We start from the raw sequence: 12035 nt of genomic DNA, 5'->3' as shown, positions 1-12035 counted from the left end.
ACACCCTCCCCCATCGAACACCGTCCCCCATCGAACACCGTCCCCCATCGATCACCGTCCCCCATCGACCACCGTCCCCCATCGACACCCTCCCCCATCGAACACCCTCCCCCATTGAACACCGTCCCCCATCGAACACCCTCCCCCATCGAACACCGTCCCCCATCGAACACCGTCCCCCATCGATCACCGTCCCCCATCGACCACCGTCCCCCATCGAACACCGTCCCCCATCGAACACCCTCCCCCATCGAACACCGTCCCCCATCGAACACCGTCCCCCATCGAACACCCTCCCCCATCGAACACCCTCCCCCATCGAACACCCTCCCCCATCGAACACCCTCCCCCATCGAACACTCTCCCCCATCGAACACCCTCCCCCATCGAATACCCTCCCCCATCGAACACCCTCCCCCATCGAACACCCTCCCCCATCGAACACCCTCCCCCATCGAACACCCTCCCCCATCGAACACCCTCCCCCATCGAACACCCTCCCACATCGAACACCCTCCCCCATCGAACACCCTCCCCCATCGAACACCGTCCCCCATCGAACACCCTCCCCCATCGAACACCCTCCCCCATCGAACACCCTCCCCCCATCGAACACCCTCCCCCATCGAACACCCTCCCCCATCGAACACCCTCCCCCATCGAACACCGTCCCCCATCGAACACCGTTCCCCCATCGAACACCCTCCCCCATCAAACACCGTCCCCCATCGACCACCGTCCCCCATCGAACACCCTCCCCCATCGAACACCGTCCCCCATCGAACACCCTCCCCCATCGAACACACTCCCCCATCGAACACCGTCCCCCATCGAACACACTCCCCCATCGAACACCGTCCCCCATCGAGCACCCTCCCCCATCGAACACCCTCCTCCATCGAACACCGTCCCCCATCGAACACCGTCCCCCATCGAACACACTCCCCCATCGAACACCCTCCTCCATCGAACACCGTCCCCCATCGAACACCGTCCCCCATCGAACACCCTCCCTCAACGAACACCCTCCCCCATCGAACACCCTCCCCCATCGAACACCCTCCTCCATCGAACACCATCCCCCATCGAACACCGTCCCCCATCGAGCACCCTCCCCCATCGAACACCCTCCCCCTCGTTCACCGTCCCCCATCGAACACCCTCCCCCATCGAACACCGTCCTCCATCGAACACCCTCCCCCATCGAACACCGTCCCACATCGAACACCCTCCCCCATCGAACACCCTCCCCCATCGAACACCGTCCCCCATCGAACGCCCTCCCCCATCGAACACCGTCCCCCATCGAACACCCTCCCCCATCGAACACCCTCCCTCATCGAACACCGTCCCCCATCGAACGCCCTCCCCCATCGAACCCCCTCCCACATTGAACACCCTCCCCCATCGAACACCCTCCCCCATCGAACACCCTCCCCCATCGAACACCGTCCCCCATCGAACACCCTCCCCCATCGAACACCCTCCCCCATCAAACACCGTCCCCCATCGAACACCTTCCCCCATCGAACACTGTCCCCCATCGAACACCCTCCCCCATCGAACACCGTCCCCCATCGAACACCCTCCCCCATCGAACGCCCTCCCCCATCGAACACCGTCCCCCATCGAACACCGTCCCCCATCGAACACCCTCCCCCCATCGAACACCATCCCCCATCGAACACCCTCCCCCATCGAACACCGTCCCCCATCGAACACCGTCCCCCATCGAACACCCTCCCCAATCGAACACCATCCCCCATCGAACACCCTCCCCCATCGAACACCTTCCCCCATCGAACACCCTCCCCCATCGAACACCGTCCTCCATCGAACACCCTCCCCCATCGAACACCGTCCTCCATCGAACACCGTCCCTCATCGAACACCCTCCCCCATCGAACACCCTCCCCCGTCGAACACCCTCCCCTATCGAACACCCACCCCCATCGAACACCCTCCCCCATCGAACACCCTCCCCCATCGAACACCGTCCCCCATCGAACACCGTCCCCCATCGATCACCGTCCCCCATCGAACACCGTTCCCCATCGAACACCCTCCCCCATCGAACACCGTCCCCCATCGAACATCCTCCCCCATCGAACACCCTCCCCCATCGAACACCGTCCCCCATCGAACACCGTCCCCCATCGAACACCCTCCCCCATCGAACACCCTGCCCCATCGAACACCCTCCCCCATCGAACACCGTCCCCCATCGAACACCGTCCCCCATCGAACACCCGCCCCCATCGAACACCCTCCCCCATCAAACACCCTCCCCCATCGAACACCGTCCCCCATCGAACACACTCCCCCATCGAACACCCTGCACATCGAACATCGTCCCCCATCGAACACCCTCCCACATCGAACACCGACCCCCCTCGAACACCGTCCCCCATCGAACACCGTCCCCCATTGAACACCCTCCCCCATCGAACACCTTCCCCCATCGAACACCCTCTCCATCGAACACCGTCCCCCATCGAACACCCTCCCCCATCGAACACCGTCCCCCCTCGAACACCGTCCCCCATCGAACACCCTCCCCCATCGAACACCCTCCCCCATCTAACACCCTCCCCCATCGAACACCGTCCCCCATCGAACACCGTCCCCCATCGAACACCCTTCCCCATCTAACACCCTCCCCCATTGAACACCGTCCCTCATCAAACACCGTCCCCCATCGAACACCCTGCCCCATCGAACACCATCCCCCATCGATCACCGTCCTCCATCGAACGCCCTCCCCCATTGAACACCCTCCCACATTGAACACCCTCCCCCATCGAACACCCTCCCCCATCGAACACCGTCCCCCATCGAACACCCTCCCCCATCGAACACCCTCCCCCATCGAACACCCTCCCCCATCGAACACCCTCCCCCATCGAACACCGTCCCCCATCGAACACCCTCCCCCTCGTTCACCCACCCACATCGAACACCCTCCCCCATCGAACACCGTCCTCCATCGAACACCGTCCCCCATCGAACACCCTCCCCCATCGAACACCCTCCCCCATCGAACACCCACCCCCATCGAACACCCTCCCCCATCGAACACCCTCCCCCATCGAACACCGTCCCCCATCGAACACCGTCCCCCATCGATCACCGTCCCCCATCGAACACCGTTCCCCATCGAACACCGTCCCCCATCGATCACCCTCCCCCATCGAACACCCTCCCCCATCGAACACCGTCCCCCATCGAACACCCTCCCCCATCGAACACCGTCCCCCATCGAACACCGTCCCCCATCGAACACCCTCCCCCATCGAACACCGTCCCCCATCGAACACCCTCCCCAATCGAACACCCTCCCCATCGAACATCGTCCCCCATCGAACACCCTCCCACATCGAACACCGACCCCCATCGAACACCGTCCCCCATCGAACACCGTCCCCCATTGAATACCCTCCCCCATCGAACACCGTCCCCCATCGAACACCGTCCCCCATCGAACACCCTCCCCCATCGAACACTCTCCCCCATCGAACACCCTCCTCCATCGAAAACCGTCCCCCATCGAACACCCTCCCCCATCGAACACCCTCCCCCATCGAACACCCTCCCCCATCGAACACCCTCCTCCATCGAACACCCTCCCCCATCGAACACCGTCCCCCCTCGAACACCGTCCCCCATCGAACACCCTCCCCCATCGAACACCCTCCCCCATCGAACACCCTCCCCCATCGAACACCGTCCCCCATCGAACACCCTCCCCCATCGAACACCCTCCCCCATCGAACACCCTCCCCCATCGAACACCGTCCCCCATCGAACACCCTCCCCCATCGAACACCGTCCCCCATCGAACACCGTCCCCCATCGAACACCCTCCCCCTCGTTCACCCACCCCCATCGAACACCCTCCTCCATCGAACACCCTCCCCCATCGAACACCCTCCCCCATCGAACACCCTCCTCCATCGAACACCCTCCCCCATCGAACACCGTCCCCCCTCGAACACCCTCCCCCATCGAACACCCTCCCCCATCGAACACCCTCCCCCATCGAACACCCTCCCCCATCGAACACCGTCCCCCATCGAACACCCTCCCCCATCGAACACCCTCCCCCATCGAACACCGTCCCCCATCGAACACCCTCCCCCATCGAACACCGTCCCCCATCGAACACCGTCCCCCATCGAACACCCTCCCCCATCGAACACCCTCCCCCATCGAACACCCTCCCCCATCGAACACCCTCCTCCATCGAACACCATCCCCCTTCGAACACCGTCCCCCATCGAACACCCTCCCCCATCGAACACCGTCCCCCATCGAGCACCCTCCCCCATCGAACACCCTCCCCCTCGTTCACCGTCCCCCATCGAACACCCTCCCCCATCGAACACCGTCCTCCATCGAACACCCTCCCCCATCGAACACCCTCCCCCATCGAACACCCTCCCCCATCGAACACCCTCCCCCATCGAACACCCTCCCCCATCGAACACCTTCCCCCATCGAACACCCTCCCCCATCGAACACCCTCCCCCATCAAACACCGTCCCCCATCGAACATCCTCCCCCATCGAACACCCTCCCCCCATCGAACACCGTCCCCCATCGAACACCGTCCCCCATCGAACACCCTCCCCCCATCGAACACCCTCCCCCATCGAACACCGTCCCCCATCGAACACGATCCCCCATCGAACACCCTCCCCCATTGAACACACTCCCCCATCGAACACCGTCCCCCATCAAACACCCTCCCCCATCGAACACCGTCCCCCATCGAACACCCTCCCCCCATCGAACACCGTCCCCCATCGAACACCGTCCCCCATTGAACACCGTCCCCAATCGAACACCCTCCCCCATCGAACACCGTCCCCCATCGAACACCCTCCCCCATCGAACACCCTCCCCTATTGAACACCCTCCCCCATCGAACACCGTCCCCCATCGAACACCCTCCCCCATCGAACACTCTCCCCCATCGAACACCCTCCCCCATCGAACACCCTCCCCCTTCGAACACCCTCTCCCATCGAACACCCTCCCCCATCGAACACCGTCCCCCATCGAACACCCTCCCCCATCGAACACCGTCCCCCATCGAATACCCTCCCCCATCGAACACCCTCCCCAATCGAACATCGTCCCCCCCATCGAACACCCTCCTCCATCGAACACCGTCCCCCATCGAACACCCTCCCCCATCGAACACCCTCCCCCATCGAACACCCTCCTCCATCGAACACCGTCCCCCATCGAACACCCTCCCCCATCGAACACCGTCCCCCATCGAACACCGTCCCCCATCGATCACCGTCCCCCATCTACCACCGTCCCCCATCGATCACCGTCCCCCATCGACCACCGTCCCCCATCGAACACCGTCCCCCATCGAACACCCTCCCCCATCGAACACCGTCCCCCATCGAACACCCTCCCCCATCGAACTCCGTCCCCCATCGAACACCCTCCTCCATCGAACACCGTCCCCCATCGAACACCCTCCCCCATCGAACACCGTCCCCCATCGAACACCGTCCCCCATCGATCACCGTCCCCCATCGACCACCGTCCCCCATCGACACCCTCCCCCATCGAACACCCTCCCCCATTGAACACCCTCCCCCATCGAACACCGTCCCCCATCGAACACCGTCCCCCATCGATCACCGTCCCCCATCGACCACCGTCCCCCATCGAACACCGTCCCCCATCGAACACCCTCCCCCATCGAACACCGTCCCCCATCGAACACCGTCCCCCATCGAACACCCTCCCCCATCGAACACCCTCCCCCATCGAACACCCTCCCCCATCGAACACCCTCCCCCATCGAACACCCTCCCCCATCGAACACTCTCCCCCATCGAACACCCTCCCCCATCGAACACCCTCCCCCATCGAACACCCTCCCCCATCGAACACCCTCCCCCATCGAACACCCTCCCCCATCGAACACCCTCCCCCATCGAACACCCTCCCCCATCGAACACCCTCCCCCATCGAACACCCTCCCACATCGAACACCCTCCCTCATCGAACACCCTCCCCCATCGAACACCCTCCCCCATCGAACACCGTCCCCCATCGAACACCCTCCCCCATCGAACCCCCTCCCCCATCGAACACCCTCCCCCCATCGAACACCCTCCCCCATCGAACACCCTCCCCCATCGAACACCCTCCCCCATCGAACACCGTCCCCCATCGAACACCGTTCCCCCATCGAACACCCTCCCCCATCGAACACCGTCCCCCATCGACCACCGTCCCCCATCGAACACCCTCCCCCATCGAACACACTCCCCCATCGAACACCGTCCCCCATCGAACACACTCCCCCATCGAACACACTCCCCCATCGAACACCGTCCCCCATCGAGCACCCTCCCCCATCGAACACCCTCCTCCATCGAACACCGTCCCCCATCGAACACCGTCCCCCATCGAACACACTCCCCCATCGAACACCCTCCTCCATCGAACACCGTCCCCCATCGAACACCGTCCCCCATCGAACACCCTCCCTCAACGAACACCCTCCCCCATCGAACACCCTCCCCCATCGAACACCCTCCCCCATCGAACACCCTCCTCCATCGAACACCATCCCCCATCGAACACCGTCCCCCATCGAGCACCCTCCCCCATCGAACACCCTCCCCCTCGTTCACCGTCCCCCATCGAACACCCTCCCCCATCGAACACCGTCCTCCATCGAACACCCTCCCCCATCGAACACCCTCCCCCATCGAACACCCTCCCCCATCGAACACCTTCCCCCATCGAACACCCTCCCCCATCGAACATCCTCCCCCATCAAACACCGTCCCCCATCGAACATCCTCCCCCATCGAACACCCTCCCCCCATCGAACACCGTCCCCCATCGAACACCGTCCCCCATCGAACACCCTCCCCCCATCGAACACCCTCCCCCATCGAACACCGTCCCCCATCGAACACGATCCCCCATCGAACACCGTCCCCCATTGAACACACTCCCCCATCGAACACCGTCCCCCATCAAACACCCTCCCCCATCGAACACCGTCCCCCATCGAACACCCTCCCCCCATCGAACACCGTCCCCCATCGAACACCGTCCCCCATTGAACACCGTCCCCAATCGAACACCCTCCCCCATCGAACACCGTCCCCCATCGAACACCCTCCCCCATCGAACACCCTCCCCTATTGAACACCCTCCCCCATCGAACACCGTCCCCCATCGAACACCCTCCCCCATCGAACACTCTCCCCCATCGAACACCCTCCCCCATCGAACACCCTCCCCCTTCGAACACCCTCTCCCATCGAACACCCTCCCCCATCGAACACCGTCCCCCATCGAACACCCTCCCCCATCGAACACCGTCCCCCATCGAATACCCTCCCCCATCGAACACCCTCCCCCATCGAACATCGTCCCCCCCATCGAACACCCTCCTCCATCGAACACCGTCCCCCATCGAACACCCTCCCCCATCGAACACCCTCCCCCATCGAACACCCTCCTCCATCGAACACCGTCCCCCATCGAACACCCTCCCCCATCGAACACCGTCCCCCATCGAACACCGTCCCCCATCGATCACCGTCCCCCATCGACCACCGTCCCCCATCGATCACCGTCCCCCATCGACCACCGTCCCCCATCGAACACCGTCCCCCATCGAACACCCTCCCCTATCGAACACCGTCCCCCATCGAACACCCTCCCCCATCGAACTCCGTCCCCCATCGAACACCCTCCTCCATCGAACACCGTCCCCCATCGAACACCCTCCCCCATAGAACACTGTCCCCCATCGAACACCGTCCCCCATCGATCACCGTCCCCCATCGACCACCGTCCCCCATCGACACCCTCCCCCATCGAACACCCTCCCCCATTGAACACCCTCTCCCATCGAACACCGTCCCCCATCGAACACCCTCCCCCATCGAACACAGTCCCCCATCGATCACCGTCCCCCATCGACCACCGTCCCCCATCGACACCCTCCCCCATCGAACACCCTCCCCCATCGAATACCCTCTCCCATCGAACACCGTCCCCCATCGAATACCGTCCCCCATCGAACACCGTCCCCCATCGAACACCCTCCCCCATCGAACACCGTCCCCCATCGAACACCCTCCCCCATCGAGCACCCTCCCCCATCGAACACCCTCCCCCATCGAACACCGTCCCCCATCGAACACCCTCCCCCATCGAACACCCTCCCCCATCGAACACCGTCCCCCATCGAGCACCCTCCCCCATCAAACACCGTCCCCCATCGAACACCGTCCCCCATCGAACACCCTCCCCCATCGAACACCGTCCCCCATCGAACACCCTCCCCCATCGAACACCGTCCCCCATCGAACACCGTCCCCCATCGAACACCCTCCCCCATCGAACACCCTCCCTCATCGAACACCCTCCCCCATCGAACACCCTCCCCCATCGAACACCCTCCCACATCGAACACCCTCCCCCATCGAACACCCTCCCCAATCGAACACCCTCCCCCATCGAACACCCTCCCCCCATCGAACACCCTCCCCCATCGAATACCCTCCCCCATCTCCCCTGGAGAAGGTGAACACAGGGTTAGATACTGAGCATAGCTCCCTCTGCACTGTCGCCCCATTAAACATTCCCCAGGGTTAGACAACACAGGGTTAGATACGGAGTAAAGCTTCCTCTACACCATCCCCTCTCAGACACTGCCCAGGACAGGGACAACACGGGGCTAGGTACAGAGTAAAGCTCCCTCTACACCGTCCCCTCTCAGAGACTGCCCAGGACTGGGACAACACGGGGTTAGGTACAGAGTAAAGCTCCCTCTACACCGTCCCCTCTCAGACACTGCCCTTGCTTGTTCCTGTGACACGGGGGGGTGGGGGGGGGTGTGAGTTGTTGGGGTGTGAGCCTCCTATCGTTGATGTACATGGCTGGTGGGTCACGGGAGAGTGTCTGAGCCTTGCGTTGGGGTGAGGATTGTAACGGCTCAATGGCCATTGGTTCGGTCAGAGCCCCACAGACCGACGGCAGAGCAATTAACCCCCTTCCACATGTCCACACTGCCCTCCCGTCACGTTTCCTCCGACCTTTAGGTAAACTTTCTCTCTCAGCCGGAAAGTACCAGCACTGGTCACGCCATTTTAACTCACTCATAAGACAAGGGGAATTCAACAGTGATAAGATCATGCGGCCGCGCTGACAAGGGAATGAATTTAGCTCAGAAACAATCTACAATTGTTCACCAAGAATTGCCCGGGAGGCAGCTCTGCTTAACAACATCAGGGTTGTGTTCTTGCTTTGAGAACGGAAAAGGTCCCTTTTAAATCTCTCACATTAAACCAACGCCCCCCCCGCCCCTCTCGGTCCAAACACCCCCGCCCTAGAGAGGAGGGAGCCTTGTTATTTAGCTTATGGAGCCTTACAACAATCCCTAAACTTGTCCCCACTTCCCTGTGCTCGGCCAATTCCCTCCAACTGTTTCCTGTTCAGGTCCTTATCCAAATGTCTATTTAAATGTCGAAACTGTCCCCACCTCTTTACGAAGAGAGTTGTGTGTTGCCAGCAGCAGTTGTGGAAGCGAGGTCATTGGGGATGTTTAAGAGACTGCTGGACGTGCATATGGTCACAGAAATTTGAGGGTTCGTACTTGAGGTTTACCTCGCACGAGGATCAGTGGTCGGCACAGCATCGTGGGCTGAAGGGCCTGTTCTGTGCTGGACTGTTCCAAGTTCTATCCACCACACTCTCTGACGTTTCAGTCCACCTGTATAAAAACATTCTCCCTCATGTCCTTTTTAACCCTTTCTCCTCCCAGCTTACAAAGCTGCCTCCTCACCTTCAAACCCCCCCATCCTAGGGAAAAGACAGCTACCTATCTATACCCCTCCCCATTTTATAAACCTTTACAAGGTCACCCTCTCAATGCCGGTGAAAAAAGTCCCAGTCTCTCCTTATAACTCAAACCCTCCTAACCCACTAACATCCTGGTGAATCTTTACTGAACCCTCTCCAGTTTAATAATATCCTTCCTATAACAGGGTGACCAGAACTGGACACAGTTCTCCAGAAGAGGCCTCACCAACGTCCTGTACAACCTCAACATGACGCCCCAACTCCTGTACTCAAAGGGCTGAGGGATGAAGGTAACCATGCTAACCACATCCTTAACCCCCCCTGTCGATGGAAACTTGTACCTGGACCCCTAGGTCTCTCTGTTCGACAACACAATCCCGGATCCTCCCATTAACCGTATACACCCTGCCCCTCGTTTGTTTTATCCAAATGCGTTACCTACCATTTATCCCAAATTAAACTCTATCTACTCCTCCTCAGCCCGTTCACCCAATTGATCAAAGATCCCCCAGATAACCTTCTTCCTGGTCCACTATACCACCAAGCTTGGTGTCATCCGCCAATGTATGAACCATGTTCCCATCCGAGTCGTTTATATATATGACAAACTAATGGAATTTTTAAAATATAGGGTCAGCACTTTTGCTGTGACCTGTGACAATACACAGGTCACAAAGCAGTTCATATGAACAGCTGGACACAGAGAAACCGCATTCTTACAAAGGCAGAGCAGCAGCAGCAAAGTCAGACACCAAAGCTCATCGTTCAAAACGTTTTTAGGAAATCGGGGCAGATCACAAAGCCCACTTTCCATCCTCACAGAACAGTAACAAACACGTATAAGGTAAAAACAATGACTCCAGGTTCTGGATTAGTGGTGCTGGAAGAGCACAGCAGTTCAGGCAGCATCCAACGAGCAGCGAAATCGACGTTTCGGGCCAAAGCCCTTCATCAGGAATAAAGGCAGTGAGCCTGAAGCGTGGAGAGATAAGCTAGAGGAGGGTGGGGGTGGGGAGAAAGTAGCATAGAGTACAATGGGTGAGTGGGGGAGGGGATGAAGGTGATAGGTCAAGGAGGAGAGGGTGGAGTGGATAGGTAGAAAAGAAGATAGGGAGGTCGGACAAGTCATGGGGACAGTTACTGAGCTGGAAGTTTGAAACTAGGGTGAGGTGGGGGAAGGGGAAATGAGGAAACTGTTGAAGTCCACATTAATGCCCTGAGGCGGAAGATGAGGCGTTCTTCCTCCTGGTGTCTGGTGCTGAGGGAGCAGCAATACACAAATAAGTCAGTCCCATTGCATTAAAAAAATTGCGTAAAATGCAGACCCCTCCCCAAGCAAACCAGCCGTCCCTCCCACCTTCTGGCCACTCTAAGGCAACCTTCCCCTGCACTTATTCCAGCTCTCGCTCCAACCTGACAACTTTCCAACCACCTCTAGGACAGCCCACCCTGTTTCCTCAAACACCCCACCCCACCCGCCCCACCCCAGGATCACAGCAGTTAGGACAGCCTAAGTACCGGTCCAATTCTCAGGTTTCTGAACGGACCTCTGGTATATGAGAGTTGGTCTTACTCTGCACCATCCCTGTCACTGTAACACGATATCTGCATTTGGAGGCTACACCATTTTCAGTGCGACACCATGTCCCAGACCAGTAATCTCCAATCTCCACCAGTAATCCATCTGTCCCAACCAGTAATCCATCTGTCCCCACCAGTTATCCACGAGTCCCCACCAGTAGTCCATCTGTCCCCACCAGTAATCCATCTGTCCCCACCAGTAATCCATCCGTCCCCACCAGTAATCCATCTGTCCCCACCAGTTATCCACCAGTCCCCACCAGTAATCGATCTGTCCCCACCAGTTATCCACCTGACCCCACCAGTTATCCATCTGACCCCACCAGTTATCCACCAGACCCCACCAGTAATCCACCTGTCCCCACCAGTTATCCACCTGTCCCCACCAGTTATCCACCTGTCCGCACCAGTTATCCACCTGTCTCCACCAGTAATCCATCTGTCCCCACCAGTAATCCATCTGTCCCCACCAGTAAACCATCTGTCCCCACCAGTAATCCATCTGTCCCCACCAGTAATCCATCTGTCCCCACCAGTTATCCACCTGTCCCGACCAGTTATCCACCAGTCCCCACCAGTTATCCATCTGTCCC

The sequence above is a fragment of the Chiloscyllium punctatum genome, chromosome 21 (genome assembly GCF_047496795.1).
Source record: "Chiloscyllium punctatum isolate Juve2018m chromosome 21, sChiPun1.3, whole genome shotgun sequence".
In the NCBI taxonomy this organism is placed as follows: Eukaryota; Metazoa; Chordata; class Chondrichthyes; order Orectolobiformes; family Hemiscylliidae; genus Chiloscyllium; species Chiloscyllium punctatum.
Note: the sequence above shows the minus strand (reverse complement) of the source record.